This window comes from Neolamprologus brichardi, chromosome 14 (genome assembly GCF_056152115.1).
Source record: "Neolamprologus brichardi isolate AB-2024 chromosome 14, ASM5615211v1, whole genome shotgun sequence".
NCBI lineage: Eukaryota > Metazoa > Chordata > Actinopteri > Cichliformes > Cichlidae > Neolamprologus > Neolamprologus brichardi.
Window position 1 is genome coordinate 1,711,697 of NC_142117.1, and position 19,551 is coordinate 1,731,247.

At 43.7% G+C, this 19,551-nt stretch overlaps 1 protein-coding gene across 1 annotated transcript in view; it reads left to right on the forward strand.

Moving 5' to 3' along the window:
* LOC148098702 (protein NLRC3-like) overlaps positions 1-19,551 on the forward strand; it is a 199,270-nt gene that overhangs the window by 108,624 nt on the left and 71,095 nt on the right. The gene's annotated exons all lie outside the window — the stretch shown is intronic.

The window sequence follows — 19,551 nt, forward strand, 5'->3', positions numbered from 1 at the left end:
GAAGGATCCAGGCTGGAGACTGGACACTCTCAGGTATGGAGAGAATGTCTGATAGAGGAGGACGAGCTGGAAACATTTCCTGTGTCCTTCACTCACTTCGTGTTTGTTTCCTGCAGATGAGGCATGAACAATCACACATGCAGGAATATTTTCAGGGACAGACACACTAGTCTAGCTGGATAGTACGTAGGGGGTCTCCAAGGAGTCTGTGTGCAGGAACATTAATGATAACTGATAAGTCATGTTGAGAGTTTCATTAAAAGTAGACCTACAGTTAGGTCCATAAATATTTGGACAGAGACAACATTTTGTAACTTTAAATACACTTTATTAGGTCACCGGTTTACCTGAGATAGTGGTCACTGTGTACCTAATAAAGTGTCAGCCATGTGTATGTTTCCCATGCTGTATGTCCACAGTCACAGTGACAGTCAGTGACACTGACAGAAGGATGAAACAAGGCTGTGAATCATTGCAGTCTTTGTGTGTGATAAAGAGGCAGACAGGAGCAGCTAACATCACCATCATTTTCCTGTATGAATCGCTGTTACAATGAAAAATGTCAATTACATATATCATATAGGAGACACACACATTGATATACACTAAATCTTTATTTCATTTCTCTTTTTTTGTGTTGCCAATTTATGCACCTACTTGATTTAGTTTAAACAGTTATTGCACACTTTCTGTAAATCCAGTGAACTGCATTTCACTTCTCAAATATCACTGTGTGTGTCTCCTATATGATATATTTAACTGACAATTTTTATTGTGACAACCAATGATTTCTACAGGAAAATAATTACTTTTCACAATGTTGCCCAAACTTTTCATCCCACTGTATTAGTATGTTTTGTCATTAGTATAATATGAAATAAATTCTACTTGTGTCCAGTCGGGTGCCAATATTTGCTGTGTAGTAGAACAGAGACATTTGTCATTATAAATGTTTATTTGAAAAAATATTTAAATTCAGTAACAAAAACTTTAAACATAAATATATGAAATGTAACTATTTACAGAGAGACAGGAATAAAAAGGACCCAGCTTGGAGTGGAAGAGCCTCAGGGAGAAGGAGGAGAAAAATAAGAACATTGTTTCTGCCCTGGAGAGCTGCTGCCTCATCAGAAAACTGCTGATCATTAGGGTCCAATGTTTCCAAATTTAACACAGCTGTGCTGTTTTCAAAAGCTAATTTATAAATTTGAAATTTCACGAATTCTCGTGTCTGAGGCGGCATGCTCTCCAGAACAGGAACAAGGCTGAGGAGGAAATGTTCTGTTGGAGACGGGCGTGGCCTCTTTAGGGACTCCAGGATGGCCAGCTCCACCGTCCTGGGACCCGTCCCTCGCCCGCCTTCGAGCTGTCCTTCTCTGTGGGCCTGTAAAACACAGCACAAAACAACACAAAGAAATGAGAAGGCTGCTACTAGATTTTCATTTTCAAAATTGAAAAAACCAGGATATAAACAGATTGGATGTAGATATTTAGTAAAGGTGATCACAAGGGAATCCAAGCAAGTAAAAAGCTATCGGTGCTTGATGTTCATACCTGTGGGTGCAGCAGCAGGAGCTGAGGGACCAGGGACTGGGGAGCCAGGAGAAGAGACAGGGGATGCTCTGCTGCATGATTACTTGACTCTATGAAGACAATATTAAATGTTAACAGGTTGAAGACAATAGTCATAGAGAATATTATATTATTATATACTTATATACTTATTATATACAGTGGTCTCTCATTTATTGCAGCACATGAACAGTAGTCACAGTTCTCACAAGTTGATTCTCAAAGTGCAAACCTTTGTCGATTTTAAAACGTAAAAGTATTATGCCGCGCTTTTTCTCCGTCTGCGGCGCCACTTTTGTGCGCCTTTTTTGCTCCCGGTGCAGGTGTCTATTTCCGAATGAGGCTCATAGTTATGAGTGTTTTTGTGCTGTTTTTTTCTATTGGACGTGATGGTTATCAAAACCAAACATGATAAGTTTGGCAAGCGCAGGAGACACGACACGGAGGAGATTTGTCATTTGGGCTGCAGAATGCAATGCGCATCGTTGAAAGCTGTACGGTGCAATAAAAAAAATCAGTGAAAAGGCGAGGCAGTGACGGATGAACAGCGGGACTACTGTATACTGTTTATTAATAAACAAAATATATTCCTGTATGACAACACGCATAAATTAACTGCCTACATTAATTCATTGTAAACATACCTTCTGACTGACACTCCCCTGCTGCCTCTCCGGGCTGTCCCTGGTCCTCGGGGGAGAAGTTCTCCACGGTCAGCACCATATTGCCGCTTGTCTCCCGTGGGGTGAGGAAGGGGTCCAGAAACCCCATGACCGCGAAGAACTTCCATCTTCTCCCCGATCCTGCTGCAGACCCACTCCTCTTCTCCTTCTCTGTCTTCTTCTCCTTATTATAAGAGTCCCTGAGGCTCTTCCACTTTCTCCTGCAGATGTCCTCTGAATAAACACATTATCTTGTTAGCGGAAAGGTATTTGTACATCAGTGGGAAAATAGCGGGACAGTAGGTGGGCTTGCTAGCTTTTGCGCGGGTTGATCGGGTCAGTCTGAAAATTAAAAAGAAGGAGGAATGAACTTACCAGGTTGCCCGATCTCCTCACTTATGTGTCTCCAAGCTAGGTCCTTTTTATTCCTGTCTCGGTAGAAGTAGTAGCTAGCATCATATAGCTCTGGGTGATTAGCCACGGCACTGATGAGCTTTTCCTCCATACTGAATGAAGAATGAAGGGCTTTGGCTGGATCTGCCCCTTTGACCTAGGTCAGAGCCACGTCACCAGGCTCCTTATTGGTTGTCGCGGCACGATTTGACGCTGGGGTTCAGATTTTTCCAACTCGAGCGGTAGACGCGAAACGCGCGTATGCACAAAATGCAACACAAAAACTCACGCGCGTGTTTTTTTTCGCGAGTCAAACGTGCGAGACGCACTACACTGATGCGCATTTCACACGTTTTTAGTGTTTTTGCGACGCAAATCTACTTCCGAATTCACGCGGGACCTGCAATCGCGTGTGTCACCCCCATTGACTTTACATGTAAACCTGACGCTCTATTCGCGTCCATCGCGTTCAGTGTGAACTCACCATAAGGCTACGTCCACACGTACCCGGGTATTTTTGAAAACGCAGATTTTTCTATGCGTTTGCACCTTTCGTCCACACGTAAACGGCATTTTTGGTCACTGAAAATTGAGATTTTTAAAAACTCCGGCCAGGGTGGATATTTTTGAAAACTCCGTTTACGTGTGGACGAGAAAAACTGAGAAAACGCAGAAAACGCAGCGTCAAAGGTGTGCGCCTTTTTTGACGTCACACTGTGCGCCACATTATTGTTTCGGTGAAATGAATTTCTACAATACTGTTACTGTTAATTGTCTCTGCAGTGTTTAAATGGTTACATATACACACACAGTTACTGTCCCTCCCCACATACGACTCGGTTCTGCTTCTATGCCCCAGCTTAGTTTACTATTTCCCACCGAGGCTTCTAGACTTCTGATTGGCCAACATTTCTACACGGTTAGGAATATATCGCCACCTGTTGCTTTGGCATGTTCCTAGCAGCGTTTTCCTTCATTTTTACGTTTACGTGTGGACGGGATTATTTTTTAAAACGAAAACGGAAAATCTCCGTTTTCAAAAATACCGTGTACGTGTGGACGTAGCCTTAGTAGTCTGTAAAGACTCTGTGTGCCTTCCAGAGTGCTCCGGCATGCACACACACCTTAAGGTCATGAGAGAGGTCGTACCTTCTCTTACTGATTTATGGTTTAGGAGGACACCTACTCTGTATCTGGTTAAGTATAAGAGCCCTTTGTTAGGGGGACCGCTGGACTCTTAGCACCAGCTTTGGGGTCACAGGGTCACATCTGGAACACACACACACACACACACACACACACACACACACACACACACACACACACACACATACCTACACTATGCACAGACTGGTACTCTTTGTTCATACCTGTGTAAGACGTCACATGTTAATGAACTTATGCATATTCATGTAACCTCAATAAAGAGCAGTGTTACGAGGGAGCAGACGAGAGCGACTGAGGTCAAGTGAAGGAACGGCGCTGTCACAGTTCTCTCCCTCATGAATTGTCTGCTTCCAGCGGTGGGTCTGTGCTAGACGACCCATCACCAGCTTTTTCCAGCTTTTTCCACTGGTTACCAGTACGTGGTAGAATCCACTTCCAGATCTTGTTGTTTGTCTTTAAATCTCTGAGTGATTGGCTCCATCTTATCTCTCTTTAACAAAATAATCCAAGTCGAGCCCTCAGGTCTGCAGATAAGTAGCTTCTGACCAGAACTAGACGTAAAAACAGAGGTGAGCTTTATCGATCGCTGCAGCCAAACTCTGGAACAGTCGCCCTTCACATCAGGTCGTCACCAACACTCGACATTTTTAAAACCCGGTTGGAAACACATTTGTGATCTGTAGCTTTCAATCCTGACGAGTCTTTATAGTAATTACTGTGTATGTTTCCTATTTTCTCTCTACTCTGTGCAGCACTTTGGCTCAAGCTGTTTTTAAATGTGCTGATAAATAAATGTAGATTTCTTTGAATAAAACAGTGGAGCCGAGCTTTGAGCTCAGTGTGTAACAGTGTGTGTATGAGAGCCATGTAATGTCCATGTGTGCATGCTGACTGTGCTGCTCTGACCCCCCTCCTCCTTTCAGGGTGGAGCCTGCTGGAGTCCGATGGTTGAGACCAGGTCTGAGGAAGTGTAAGTGTGTTTTTAATGGGATTCATGAAAACAAAGCAGCACACATTCAACCATCTTCATCATGTCAGGAGTCATCATCAAAGTGTCAATCAATGAACAGATGATGGATCAATAACTGCAGCTGGATTGTGTTTGTTCTCTCCATCAGATTCCTGTCAACTCACAATCGACACAAACACAGTGAACACAAACCTCCAACTGTCTGACAACAACAGGAAGGTGACACATGTGGAGGAGGTTCAGTCATATCCTGATCATCCAGACAGATTTGATTACTGGGATCAGCTGCTGTGTAGAAATGGTCTGACTGGTCGCTGTTACTGGGAGGTCGAGTGGAGAGGAAACGTTTATATATCAGTGAGTTACAGAAGCATCAGAAGGAAAGGAGACAGTGATGACTGTGTGTTTGGATACAATGATCAGTCCTGGAGTCTGTGCTGCTCTAATGATGGTCCTCATTCTGTCTGGCACAATAACAGACAAACATCCATCTCCTCCTCCTCCTCCTCCTCCTCCTCTGTCTCTCACAGAGCAGCAGTGTATGTGGACTGTCCTGCTGGCACTCTGTCCTTCTACAGAGTCTCCTCTGACACTCTGATCCACCTCCACACCTTCAACACCACATTCACTCAAACTCTTTATCCTGGGTTTGGGTTTCTCTGTTCTCCTGGTTCCTCAGTGTCCCTGTGCTGAGTGGGGTGTAAAGAGTGTCTCCTGTTAGAGAAACACTCTGACTGTTGAACAGATAGTTCAGTCTGTACATGTCTGTCTCTTTCACTCACAAACACGTTTTCAGATTCATGGATTCAATCAGTTGATGTTTGAAACTCTTCTAAATGATTCCTTGTAAACTTCTTCCTCTTCAGTCACAAACAAACAGGAAGTGATGTCACATGTGTTCCTGTCCACACAGCAGAATGAGTCTATTGCTGACAGTGATGTACAAACAGAGTGAGCATTTCTGAGGCCCAAAATAAACTGAGTAGTTCACTGAATGAACAATGGACTGTGAGCTCAGTTCCTTCATCATTAGTATGGATTATATATGTATATGTATTATATTAGTATCATATATATCAGGTGCTGCTGGTTTCAGTCATTGTGCAAATGTGCTGTTTGTAAGGTTGTAAAGCTGCAGTCAGCTGAGACTGAAGAAGTCACCTGATCAGTGAGCAAACGTTTCTGAAAACGTCCAGATGAACAGAATCAACCTTTTGGGATCAGCCAGCAATGCAGCATCATTGTTGTTCAGGTTCAGAGGTTTGCAGGAATGAACTGATGACCAGAAACAGCTGCAAAGTCCAATAAAATACCAGCTGGAGTTCAGCTGCATTTGAAGAAGTCAAAGAAAAGTAAGGATGGCAAAGGGCGATGTTTTCTTCCAAAGAACTGAAAACATGGTCGACGCCTCATTAGAAGAATAATCTGGACATTTGTGAGGAACTCTAACCAAGAAAGCAACACAAGAAAGCAACGTCAAACAGATCCAACAGACAGTTTCCATGACTGGAAGTGTTGAGTGTAAAAATGCTACATTGCATTATTGCATCCTCTCACCACAGGAGGTGCTGTTGGCACCACTGATTGCTGATCAGCTGTTCTCTGATGATCTGATTGATACTGTGAATAACGGGACTCACTGAACTCTGTGACACAGTGAAGATTACAGAGTTTAACTTCAACATCTGACTGACGTCACACAGACAGAAGGATGAACCAGTGAGGCACAGAACACAGTTACTGGAGATACTGGATCAGCTCCATGTGAACCTCTGATGGAGAAGCTGCTGAGCCAGAGAAACATCAGGACATGACAGGCAGCTGCACTTATCTAACAACATGTAGCAGAGCTGATCTATGTTAGAGGATCTATCACAGCAGCTGAAGCCAAAGTCCAACACTGGATAGCAGCTGAGCCTGTGCTGAGTGTAGTGTTACAGGAAAAGGGCAGAAACACTGACACTGGTAGCTCACAGTGATGCTGACTGGGGCACAGAGCTGAATGATGCAGCATCAGGACACTGTTTCAGTCTGACTGACAGAGAAACCTGTAGCTGTATCTACATGTGAGGCAGAGGCTACACAAGCAGCTTTCTATGTTTCACAGTGACTGAGATCTTCAGTGGGGGTGGACATGCTCCTGTACAGACCTCTGAGGAGAACCAAGGTGCAGTCAAAGAGTCCAGTCTGTCCTCACAGATGTGAACATGTGGTTTCATCAGCTCTGCTGTCAGCTAGCAGGCTCACATCAGAATCACTGTTCCTGAAAAACACAGTCTGTGTGACATCATCAGTCAGCTGATCGTCCCAGATCTGAATGGTTTCTGTCTCTACTGAGGAAGTCAGAGAATATCACTGAGGTGTGGATCAGGTCTGAGTGAGCTGTGGAGGGACAGCTTTAAACAGTCCACAGGTCTCACGTCCTGCTCAGTCTGGTAGCAGATACCTCGTATTGTTCCAGATGTGCTGACATCACCAGCAGCAGCAGCACAGCTGTGTGATACGATGAATCTCAGTTATTGATCCAACACACAGTAAATACAAAGATCAGGATTTCTGAGAGGAATCATTATGAGTCTGAACACATGATCACTGAATGTTAGTCTCCACAATAATAAGCTAACACAACCAAACACAGCTTTCAGCTCTTATTTTGAAACTGGCTTATTTAGAGAGCTGTGATGTGAGCGTACCTGGCTCTGAGGCACTTGGGTCAGCCTCTGTTGTTTAGAAGTGTTACAGACTGTGAATGACACAGACCTGTCAGTTTTCATGTTTGTCTGTAACACAGCTCAGGGGCTCCATGCTGAACGCATCCATCCAGTGTTATTGATCCAGGACTAATACCAGCATTGGGATCAATACTACAATACACAATTACACAATCACATGTGTCCACGTGATGTGTTTGAAGAGCAATAAGATGTCTCTGTATGAGGAGGCGGGGTCACAGGAGGTTCACAGAAACTCTGCAGCAGCATCATCAGCTCACATGGAAACTTTGATGATTCACTTCTGTGGTGTTTTTACAGAAACACGTCACAAAATTAGCTCCACCTGTTTTGTGTGTGAGCTTTGAGTTTCTTGTCTTCATTCTGGATTCTTGTGTTGCTGTTTTTACACACAGCAGATATTTCCTGGTTGCTTCCTTGATGACCACATGAAGCTTTCTGAAGCTTGGATTGAAAACGCTTCATTACTCAAAGCTTTCCAACACAGGCCTCTGTGCTGCCATCTGGTGGACAAACATATGAAGTGCAGCGTGAAGCTACAAATTAAACTGCTTCAGCTATGTTTATATATAACATACTATAACCTATATAACTATATGTATAGTGTTTTTAAAAATACGTGGCTGCTGCCTGATGTTGGGCCATGTCACGTAAAGGAATGTTATTTTTCTGTCACTATGTTATTATTCACATGCACAATCATTATTTCATCATTATTTCATTAGTCTGCATCACTTATCATTGTCATTATCTGGTTATCATCCTTATTATCATGTATCATTTACCACTTAGTATATTGGCCAGAGCACGCAGAATCAAACACATTCACAGTAAGTCAGATGAGGACGCTGAACTTTCGGTGGCCTGGACCAACAATCTTACACAACAGCACACTCGAGTACACAGTTGATATGTTCCCAGACTATATATGGGAAACATCTGGTTTCGAGTCCGGGAAAGAGTTGTTGTTGTTCTGAAGAAGATGATGTCCAGGAATTGTTCTGACGTCATAAAGGCTATAAAGCTTTCTGTTTTGGGGATGAGCGGAGAGACCGGCCCTCCCACACTGTATAATACATGTGTGTTTAATAAATCACTTTTTGGACACTCCCTGGGACTCTGTCTGCGCTTACTTTTCCTTCCAAATCAAAAGAACTCTACATTTTGGTGCCGAAAACCCGGTTTGGGGGGAAAGAAGATGCGCTGCGAGGGAGCGGAGCTCCTCGGGGGTGCCAAAAGATGGGGGAAACCAGGGGGGACCCACTGAGTGACAAAAACCGCGGTATAAAAGGTCAGTACCACCTGTTGAATAATTTTTATCCAAAGGTACTAAATGGGAAGTTAAAACTAAATTGAATGTTCACTCAGGGGGGCCTTCTGCTGGGTTCTGTCCGTAGTGATTTTATTTAATTAGGATAATTAGTGGAAAAAGTTTGATAAAATTCTTTCAAAAGTTATTGCTGTTTATTTTAGGGGGTTCTCTGTGTTTTTGTGAGGTTTTTTGTGGTGTTAAAGCTAAGAGGCTTGGTTTGTGTGCCTTGAGTGAGAGTGTGGAGTTAGATGCCAAGCACTCTTTAAGGTTAGGGGAATTCGGACTCATTGGGTGGTAGAAACGCGGTTTCGGGCGTCAGGTAAATAAAAACTGAGGGGCTGAGAGTCCCCAGGGACGCTTTTAAACAGTGTATAAATTAACCTAGACCGGGGTGAGACCCCGTAGAGCACAGTGTTCAGCGTGTAGCGGCGACAGGTGACGCAGGCGTGCGTCACCACTGGCGGCGTCCAGGTAGCTCGGGTGGCCTCCCGCGGGACTTCGGACACCCGTTAAAGGCCAGGTAATCAAGGATTACCTTTTACTGTGCTGTTTGGCTGAAGGGTGCGACCCGGCCGTGACTGTTAACGTGGGTGACAGTGAGTTTTAAGTAAAGCTGAACGCGTGAGGTTGATTCCTTGACGCGGGACGTGGAGCGACCTGTCAACTTGCGGGGAGCGGTTGTAAATTAATTAGGGCTTAGAAATCTGACCGCGGCCGGTGAGGGCGTTCCCGACGCGGGTTATTGATCATCAAGGCTGGTTCTGTGGACCAAGGTGAAGCCTGGGCTTAGAGCTTTCAAATTAGTCAAAAACTTAGGAATACTGGCATCTATACGGGCCCGTGTATGTAAATAGTGTGTAAATACCGGTGTAGAAGCGCTTATATTGTTTAAAAGCTTGCATGTATAGGCCTGCTTTCGTGTGTGGTGGAGAAAAAAGAAAAGCGTTTCTCTGCCTCTCTGTCTCAAGCAGCTGCAAAGGAGGGGGCTCGGTGAACCCCGCAGTGTGTGTGTGTGAGGAGAAAGAGACAAAGGGGGGCAGCGCATGTGCCCATCGAGTATTAAAGGAAAAACTGTTTTTCTCTATTTGTTTAATTGTTCAACTCAGTTAGGTGTACCGATAAGAAGTGATAAGGAACTGGTGAATAATTTGTCTTGGCATCTGGAGTCATTTCTCATGTTGATACAGGCCTGTGTATATAAAATGTATATAAAATAAAGTGTAAATCGGCTGTGTAAATTGTTTATTTTGATTATAACTGCGTGTGCTGTGAAAGTGATTTAATACAGAAGCTGAGTGTACAGAGGAAGACGACTCACTCACTCTTCTTCACTTCCTCCTTAAACATGTGGAAGGAGAGCAAAGTGCTGCCAGACTCTTATTTCTGACAGGAACAGAAGAAACCACAGCAAACTGTTCCAGTTCTTCATCTTCATCACAATCTATTTATTTCTGATGGTGTCTTCAGTCTGAGGGTTTGAAGTTTCCATGTCTGTGTGATGTGTGGTGTGAAGGCTTCTGGTTAAACTGGGACTCACTGTTTAAAGCACTGAGTGCTCATAGAGAGATGCTCCATGAGTCCCAGTACAGACTACAAACATGGTGGAAACTTAGCTTTGATATCCACACACTTTTGTTTCATGCACATTTGTACCTTTCAATTGTGTCTGTCTGTGCGTCATGCAAAAAAACCTTTGACATGAATGAAATGATATCATATATTTCTTATTGGCCTACATTTGTACAAAAATCCAAATTATATACACAAAGTCATAGAAATCACCTGTTCATCATGATTTTAATATTCTCTTTTTCCATAACAATGAAATACGTATTGGACAAATATGACACATCAATATTTCATCAGTGTTGTCACATCACATCCTGTAAGCAGAGTCTGTGTCTTTTCTCTGGAAATGAATATTTCCAGCCAATATAGGCGATCCATCAACATGGAGAATTGGTGGTTATATACAGTCTGTATAAGTGTGGTTAATCTAATGAACATTTGTAAGGATATGGCAGTTACTGTGAATTCACAGCAGTTACACAGTGATTAGTAATAAACAGCCAGTGAGAGTGAGTGGATTTAAGAAAGTCAGTGACTCAGGTGTGTCGACTGGTTTGTCATCTGTTTTTGGGACTGGAGGAGACGTAGAAATCTTTTGTTTTAAATCTAAGTTAGGAAGATTCCTGTTGTAAAACAAGCACTTTGTGTGAGAAATGCAAGAAGTACATCTGCAGAAAGAACACAGTTACATTCTGTCCATCATGTGGACAAAACTGAAAATGTTGAGCATTGAAAAACTGAGAACGTTGGGCAAGTTCAAAAGAAATGTGTGTGTGTGTGTAAGAACGAAAAACCAAATTGTTCCTAAAATAGTTATGGAAAGTCTAACTGTTGTATGTTTGTGTTCTACATGTTTATCTGATGGGAAATAAAGTTGCTATTGTTTTATTGCAGTTTCTTGACAATTCTGAGTGGATTTACACAGTACGGGTCAAAATGACAAAATCAATGTCACTTTTTTGTTTGTCAACATAACACAAGGGTTAATTTCCAACACTTGCATATGATCTTCAACTTGTAGCAGATCCACTATCACACAGCAGCAGGAGCAGTCTCCAATGCAGGTCAGTCCACTGCTGCCACCTGTGGCCAAATACCACAGCCTACTGCTAGATTAACTTGTGACACATCTGCACCTGCTGCTATGATCACATTGAGTAGAGGCTGAGTGGCTGCACTTACCCCTGGTACATTCAGATCTACCCACAAACATGTTGAAAGATGCAATCCCAACAATGTGGATTGTCAACACTAAAAACAATCAGTAAGCAAAGACAACAGGGATCAATTTTCTCTGTTTATTTAGCACCCACAACATTTGTAGTCGCCTTCTGCACAGGGGAAGTCCACACACACTGTGTGGTACCACTTCCCACAGAAGGTGCATTCAATCTGCAAGAAAAATGAGATTGTCAGAGTCATTCATCTGAAGTCAGGCTCTTGAGTAAAGCAACTAAACATGTTACAGTGTGCAGATACTGCATATTTCTGTGCAACAGTCTTATCTGTGTATCACTTGATGTTTCCATGCGTCCTTTAGGTGCATGGTGAACAAGGGTGGTGATTATTATGACTTTGCGTATATAATTTGGCATTTTGAACAAATGTAGGCTGATGGTACATACATGATATCATTTCATTCTTTTCAAAGGTTTATTTGCATGACGCACAGACAGAGACAATTGAAAGGTACAAATGTGCATGAAACGAATTCAAATGTGTGTCACAGGTTGATCTGGCTGTAGGCTGTGGCACTTGGCCAGAGGTGGCGCTGGTTGACTCGAGTCCATGTTAGTGCACAAAGTAAACTGCTCGCTTTAGTTGTGAAGGAAAAACGCTGAAACCGGAGAAATAAAACGTGCGAGGGGAACGATAACGACGACAAGAGTCTCCCGATCGTTGACTCTTGCAGTCCTGTGAACAACATCGGCGTGATGTTAATTGTTTGCTGATTTCGCGATCGCATCGAGCATGAGGATATCACCAGGTAAACTCGCCACATTTTTAAACATTTTGTTGTTCAACAGCATCAAGACTGACGGAGTGTGTTTGAGATAACCTCACAAGTGTCACAGGTGACACATTTGGCGTTTTTTTGCTGGTTTGTTGGTAGCAGCTCCTGAAACGCAAGACTGCCACACATCTGTTCGACCAACGCCAGTAGATCTGGAACACCGGCGTGGTTTCCATCCCGGAAGAGAAATTCCTCTCCTGTTTCAGATAAGGACCATTCGCCCACGTGTGGCTGTACTGTGGGATTATGGGACTGTGGGATTATGGGACTGTGGGAGGGTAATTTTAGCATATGGAAAACATTGTTTTAGCTTTGTTTTAATAGTGTATAGTTATTTCTGCCGGCAGGGTTTTTAGCGCATTGAGACTCTTTTTATTGTATACGGGGGATTTTAACTTGTATTTGTGATTCTGGCTGTGTTTTTATGGAAATAAATGGTGTGTGTTCAAAGCCAGCTTAGTTTCTGTGCCCTGAGCGCTGACCCGCTCACTCCCCTTCCTCTTGTATGTGAACGGAGTTGGAGGTGAAGATTTAGGTCCACCAGTCTTAGCGGCTACAGAGTCCCTTCTCAGTTTAATGATCTTCATTGTTGCCTGGCTGGTTGGTAATGCAGCGTTCAGCCTTTAAAACAAATCTACATGAAGCTGTTAGTTTGCTCGTATCCATGTTGGTGCATCAGTAACTACAGCAGAGGCTGTCGCTTCTCACCCAGGGCCAACATGACGAGCAGACAGAGCATGTAAACAGACAGCAGGTGGCAGTCTTTCACTGGAGACCAACCTATGATCACCAAGGGCTGATAAAAATCTGTCTTTTCACATAATAATAATCCCATACATAGCTTATTGTCTCCACATCAGTAGCATTATCGTCAGTGCTTCACCTTGATGGAGGCGTTCTCGGCTATCGTTCACCTGTCCCTCCAACCTTCCTCCAGGTAATCTGATGTCTAATTGGCTAACTGGAGCAGATTACCTAAGACCAGGAATAGGACTGTGCACGCACTCACACACACACACGCACACACACACACGCACACAAACGTCTGCATGTGGCTTTCCGTTAGACAGTAAGCTCAGTGTAGCATTACAAACATAAACAAAGCCATCAAGAAGGAAACGCTCTCCTCTCATCTTCCTCACTGTAGGTTTGCTTATAATAATCAGTCCGCTGTAACTGTATGCCAGGCGTTTTATTAGCAGCCAACATGAACGTCTGTACACTCGTAACAGGAAGTACACATATACATGTACACATGTTATCTACATCCCCCTTTTTAGTTTTTTTTTCTTATTAGTTTTGCACTTTTCAGGCAAACCCAAATCAAACAACACCACCGTAATGGAAGAACTTATCAGGTTATGGATTACACAACTAAATGAAGGTTCAAATATCAAATGAAATTCACAGTAATCATTGTCATAACTGCAACAAGTATGCAATAACATAACACAAGATAAAACACATTTCAAAACAGAAGATACAGCACCAGTGTGCTTTTAATCCACGTATTGACTATTCGGTTTAGACACTCTACCAGATCTGGTTCGGTACAAGTTATCATCAGAGCGTACTTGGCATTGTGTAGGTGTTATCACCTGTTCTGACTGTTTTGTGCCATGTTGTGGTGGGTTGAGTTGAACTTGAATTGTTTCATGTTTGTTGGTTTGTGTTTTATTAGGTTCAGTTTCATCCGCTCGTCGAGATGTGTCCAGTTCATCTTGTGTTGTAGCGAGCTTTTCGGGTTGAGGCTCGCTCACAGGCAGAAGATGTTGTCTGTTGCGCCTGTATTCTTTTCCACCCGACTCAACGACATAAGAGCGAGGTTCAGCACATACCTTACTTACAACTCCAATCTTGTCATGTCCTCTCTGTGTTTGTAATCTCACCACCTCGTTTGGTGTTAATGGACTGAGCAGCTTGCTGGACTTGTCGTAGTGCTGTTTTTGAGTTTTACACTTTTTTGTGAGTTGAGTTTTGATAGTGGTTGTCACTTTTGATGTTGGTGTTAGCAGTTTTTTGCACACAGGAAGGGTTGACCGCGTTCGTCTTGATAGCAGCCTCTGTGCTGGTGAGCCAAGAATGTTGTCTCGTGGCGTGTTGCGTAGATGTAACAGGTTCAAATAGAAATCAGTTCCATCTCTTTTTGATGTTTCAAGGAGTCTTTTAGCACTCCGGACAGCTCTTTCACTGAGTCCATTTGACTGAGGCAACTCAGGGCTGCTTGTGACATGTATGAACTCCCAGTGTGTGGCAAACTCACGAAAGGTCTGGCTGGTAAACTGGGTGCCATTGTCTGAGTACAGTTTCTGTGGTATCCCATGTACTGAGAAGTGGTGTTTGAGTTTGTTAATGACTGAGGCAGATGTTAGGTTTTCAAGTTTATCTATTTCAAACCATCCAGAATACGAATCCACGAGCACGAGGTAGTGGCGGTTGTCCCATTCGAATATGTCCGTTGCTGTGATGGACCAGGGAAGATCAGGAATTTGGTGTAGTTTCAGGGGTTGTTTTTGTTGGTGAGGCTTTAGACTGTTGCAAATGCTGCATGATTTGACTTTGTTCTCAATGTCAGAGTTTATTGTTAGCCAGAATACGCTGTCCCTTGCTCTCCTTTTTGTAGACTCCATGCCTGGATGTCCCTTGTGTAGTTCCTGCAGATAGGTTTCATGTAGTGATGCTGGAACGATGGCTCTGTTGCCTTTCATAATGACATTGTTGTTGATGATTAGTTCATCGTGGTAGCTGAAGAATGGTTTTATTTCTATAGGCACACTACTTGCTTGTTTTGGTCCACCCCTGCTGGATGTAGCGAGCAAGTGTCTGTAGGGTAGCGTCCTTCGAGGTGTGTTCGGTGAGCTCTTGTAGGCGTTTTGGTGAGATGAGCTGAAGTGACATTACCTCGAAGTCGCGCCCCTCTTCCTTTAGAGGTTGCTCATCCAGCGTTGGTGTGCGAGAGAGTGTGTCTGCGATGTAAAGGTGTTTGCCTTTCTTGTACACCAGAGTCAAGTTGAACTTTTGTAATCGTAGCATCATGCGCTGTAGCCGTGCCGGGACTGTGTGGAAAGGTTTGTTTTGGATTGTGACCAAAGGCTGGTGGTCAGTTTCAATCACCACTGGCTTTCCGTAGATGTAGTCGTAAAACCTGTAACATGCGAACACTACAGCTAGTAAGTCCTTCTCTATCTGAGCGTACCTTCTCTCCGTTGGAGTTAAAGTTCTTGATGCATATGCCACAGGTTTGTCGTCCTGAAGGCATGCAGCCCCTAGACCATGCTGGGAAGCGTCACATGTGAGAGTCACTGGCTTGTGCATGTCATAGTATTGAAGTACTGGTGGGCTAGTGAGGCATGTTTTAAGTTTGTTGAAAGCATCCTGCTGATGTTGAGTCCAGCTCCACACCACATCCTTGTGAAGCAACTGACGAAGTGGTGCTGACAGTTCACTTAAGTTTGGGATGAACTTGCCCAGGTAGTTGATCACTCCCAGGAAACGTTGGAGAGACGTCTTGTCCTCTGGTGGTGGCATTTCATTGATCGCGGAGATTTTAGTTGGATCTGCTTTTAGTCCTTCGTCAGTGAATATGTGTCCCACGTAGCTCACTTCTTTAAGTCTGAACTTGCACTTTTTTGGATTCAGTTTGAGTTTTACTTGTCTGGCCCGCTCCAGAACATTTTTTAAATTTTTGTCATGCTCCTCTATTCCTTTGCCTCCCACTATGATGTCGTCCACAATCACTGCGCATGGATATCCCATGAATATTTGTTCCATGGCTCTCTGGAAGACTTCAGAAGCGGTGTTGATGCCAAAGGGCATCCTCAGGAATTTGAATCTGCCGAAAGGTGTTGCAAATGTAGTGAGAAGAGATGAGGCAGGATCTAGTTTGATTTGCCAGAAGGAGCTCTTTGCATCCAGAACTGAGAAGATGGTTGCTCCCGACATCTGAGCAGCTACTTCCTCCACAGTTCGCATGGGATGGTGAGGTCGCATTAGTGCCTTGTTCAGATCCCTTGGATCAATGCAGATACGAACATCATCTGTATTCTTTTTGTGTGTTGCGACCATGTTAGATACCCATTCCGTGGGCTCCTCCACTGGTTCAATTACTCCCAGGGCCTGCATTCTTTGGAGTTCCTCTTTAACTCTTTTCTGCATAGGAACAGGAACGCGTCTTGGAGGGTTGACGACAGGTGACACGTTTGGAGTGAGTTTCATTGAGTAAGTTACAGGTAAGTCACCGACTTCATCTTTAAACAGGTCTGTGTATTCATGAAACACTTTCTGCGCCAGTGTCTCATCCTGATCTGTGTCAACCTGGTAGACTTCCTTGCTGAAACTAAACAGTTTCATTCGCACGCTGTCCTTTAATCCAATGATGGGTTGCACATCGTGTTTTACAACTTGGAATTGCAGGTCATACAACTGTCCAGCTAGCTTGCATTTGAGAGTAACTGTGCCTGTGGTCTTGATCTTCGTGCCTCCGAAAGCAACGAGATTTACCTGTTTTTGTGACTTGAGTAGGGTTTCGTTGTTGCCGATCTTTCTGTAAGTGTCTAGTGAGATTTACGTTGCACTTTGCCCCAGTGTCTACTTTTAGTTTGAGGGCCTTATCAAAAACTTTGACTGTTGTAGAAATGTTTAGCTGATTTAGAGTTTAGAAATGTGTTAACATAGAATCTAGAATTATTGTAGAGACACTGACACTGCCCTCAATGTAATAAAGGCCTGATGGTGTCCTGAATTTAGGAGCAGAGTATAGGAGACCCTCCCCAGTTGAACTGTGAAAGTAAAACAGAGAGGAGTTAATCCTGAGAGGAAATTCCCCAGAGAATGTTTGGGTACGGGTCTCAACATTTGACCTGGATAACTGTGGTCTGGAAGGGAAATGGGTTTTTTATGACCTCAAGGGAGTCACCTACACCCACAGTGTTTTAACTGTCACGCACACTCACTTACGTGCACACACATACACACAGGTATGCGTACACAGTCACACACGAGCACTCACATAGACACAGACACAGAGTTTGCAGAACACCGTAGAGGGGTTTTATGATGGGGACACCTCTATAAAGCTGGCTGTAACTAACAAAGGGGTGAAGATTTTGCAGAGGGACACACCGGCCTCGTCTTCCCTTCTAGAAGTGCATGCTTAAATGAAGATGAATAAAGATGAATAAAAGTTTTGTGAAAATGACTACTGAGTTCCGGTGCCGTCTCTGGAAGTTTCGACGAATAAAAGAACAGGGGTAAAACTGATTTCGTAACACTGTGCAGTATCCTTCTTTGTTGTGATTGTTCTCGCCCTCCATTGTTAGGTGCTCAAAAAAAATGTCTCATCACTGTCTGGGTCAGCATCTGAAATTTGGTTCACTTGCTTGCCTCTGTGATGTGGTTTTGCTGATCTGCATTGTTTTTTGTAATGATTGTAATTTTTGCAGACGTGACACTGTTGTCCGAAAGCAGGACATTGCTCCCGTTTGGCTGGATGCGAACCGCCACAGTTTCTGCAATTTTGAATGTTCGTTAGAAGTTTATTTGTTTTCCTTTTGAACTTGCCATGTTTAATCTGTACAGTGTCCACACTAGCAGATGTAATATGCTTTGGTGTAGAGAGGGCTTTGCTTTGGCATATACGCACCGCCTTGGCAAGAGTGAGTTCCGTCTCTTTAAGAAGGGAACGTCTGACGCTGTCACTGGTTATACCACATACTAATCTGTCTCTGATTAACTCGTCTTGTAGTGCACCAAAGCTGCAGGTTCTGGCCATGTTCTTTAACGTGCTTACATATGCTTCAATGGTTTCACTGGGTTTCTGTTGTCTTTTGTTAAAGTTATGCCTCTCCATTATGACATTAGTCTCTGGGTTGCAGATCTCCCTGAACTTTCTCTTTAGACATGCGGGGTCTTCCCTCGATTCCGCGGCGACTTCTACTATGCCTTCAGCTGATATGACTGCGGGGGCATACGTGAATGATCGCTCTCTTTCAATGGCCTCTGGTCCCGCCAGATTGAGGAGTATATAGGCCTTAGTCTTAGCATTTTTGTCACTGTGGGCAGCGGCGATAAAGATGTCATATTCGCGCTCGAACTTACGCCAGTTTTCAGCGACGTTGCCGTCAAAGATGAGAGGATCTGGGCGCCGGAATCCGTCCGCCATGTTGTACGGTGATTGCTTTTTTCGTCGTCCTTACCGGCTCCCCTTTTCTTCTTGGACTGTGCAGGCTTTCTAATATATCCCACTTCTGACACCATGTAGGTTTGCTTATAATAATCAGTCCGCTGGAACTGTATGCCAGGCGTTTATTAGTAGCCAACATGAACGTCTGTACACTCGTAACAGGAAGTACACATAACACCTAGAGAGAACCACAGGGACACCTGCTGGAACTCTCCGTAACAGCAGCAACAGGAGGCAGTATGGACAAACATAACATTGCTGTTATCTACACTCACGTTATTAAATCTGTTCAAGGGTGTGCGTGAAAGGGCGCGTGTTAAAGGGCGCGTGTTAAAGGGCGCGTGTGAAAGGGCGCGCCTCAGCCAGCTCCACAGCTAAACTCCAACGTTACAAGTTCTTGGAAAAAGTAACACAGTGGTGGAAATATTTCTGTGGAGATGAAATGAGTCACGTGGAGAAACAAATCTGTTCCTGATGTCTGGCAAACCAGCACGTCCCACAAAGAAACGTCCCGTCCTCAGTGTCTTCATTAGGACACTTTTGTTATTGACACCCATGCTTGTTTCTTTTGGGCAAAGGTGCGGGACGGACTTGAAGACCTTGTTCGTACCAGTTTGGACACACCTGCGGCGCCGGTTTAGCGCAGCTGGATGAGCAGCAGTCCCTGTGTCCCTCTCTCACTTTCCTGTCAGTTTTCACTGCATCTGTCTAATAAAGACAAAAATACATTTAAGAAAAGAACAGAAAGTTTGGATACACCTTCTCATTTTATGGTTTTTCATATTTACATCGTAGAAGACATCACAATGTGGAGTTAAACAAAAAAGTCTGAAAACATGTTTTATATGTGAGATTCTTCAAAGCTTTGCTCTCCCAGTCTCACCTTGTCCCAGCACAGAAACAGAGACACGTGGGAAAAGTGACATCTCATTACATGAGTTTGTGTGAGGCTAGTCCAACAGTGATGCAGTCTAATGGT